The sequence below is a fragment of the Cryptotermes secundus genome, unplaced genomic scaffold (assembly GCF_002891405.2).
Source record: "Cryptotermes secundus unplaced genomic scaffold, Csec_1.0 scaffold381, whole genome shotgun sequence".
In the NCBI taxonomy this organism is placed as follows: Eukaryota; Metazoa; Arthropoda; class Insecta; order Blattodea; family Kalotermitidae; genus Cryptotermes; species Cryptotermes secundus.
Window position 1 is genome coordinate 953,878 of NW_019731574.1, and position 1,242 is coordinate 955,119.

Sequence of the window (1,242 nt, forward strand, 5' to 3'; positions counted from 1 at the left end):
CACGTTCCCAATGTTTGAGCGGGCGATGACAGTTCATGCCTTAAGTTGCGCGGTCAGTGTGATGGGCTTTTGGAGGTCATAGTGCTGGTTATTGTAAGCAAAAAAACGTATATATGTACACGTGTCCTATTCCGAAAGGTTTCCGAGATAGAGCTATTTCACTGTATAGTTCCAAAACTCTTGATAAGAAAGATATTACATACTGTTTCTAATACCGGTATTTATCGTTCAAGTGACAAAATGAGAACCAACGGGAAAATTACTTTTCCTTTTTTATGTCATTCTAATTAGTGTGTTTAAATACTCTTAAGGAGCAGGATTCGTATTGCGAAGCTCATAACTACTTATGTTTTCAATAAATCACCGCTATTTGCAGCACCAGAAGAACTACGATCGTGTTCACAAGAGAGGTTTTCCTGTTAAATATTCATATGTGTTATTCGTGGGAGGTGGATTTAATGTTCGGTCTCGAAGCATCATTCGATAACATCTAGGACTGGAAAGGAATAGGGGAGAATGGAGGGGAATGTAATAGCAGGGAAGCAGGGAGGCCTGGGCTGGTCATCTACAGAGTGCTTACGCATCCGAGACAGATGCATGGAGCATGGTTCTCATTGAGAAACTGACAGTCGGTAAGCTGGTAAAGAGCTATGACCTCGATTCACTCTTCGTTATGCAAGTTTAACTTGGTTCTGAATTCTGTCCTTCAATAATTGGTGTTGTTATTCTTCGAGCTCCTGCCCGGTACATCAGAGACGCTTCTGCCTCCGGCATGTGCTCTTAAAGCAAAAACTATCCTGCTAGACGCGCTTCGTCTGCTATTGTTGTTCGTAAGGACGTTGGTGTGTGGGAAACTAAATCTCCCTGAATTGTATTTGTTATGGGTTTGAAACTTTCTTGTCCATAGCGGTATTAACTGTAAGTAATATAAGCATGTGGGAACTACCCACAATCAAGCAGCGAATACTTTCTAGCTTCTGATTGGCCAGCACTCGATCCACTGTGGATGGTTCACACAGTCACATATTGTTGTAGACCTTACCTAGCAATGTAGCAATGACTGTTTATTCAGCCGTTGCTAAGCAATGATTTTGATTAAATTCCCTTAGTGGGGGGTGGAGTTCAACTGGGTCCACTCGGCACGGCAGCCACTGATTGGCCTATTGTAGCCTGCCCCGGGTGATTATGATGATGGAGAATTTGGTGGAATGAAGATTGTCAGGGGGAGCAGAAGTACTCGGA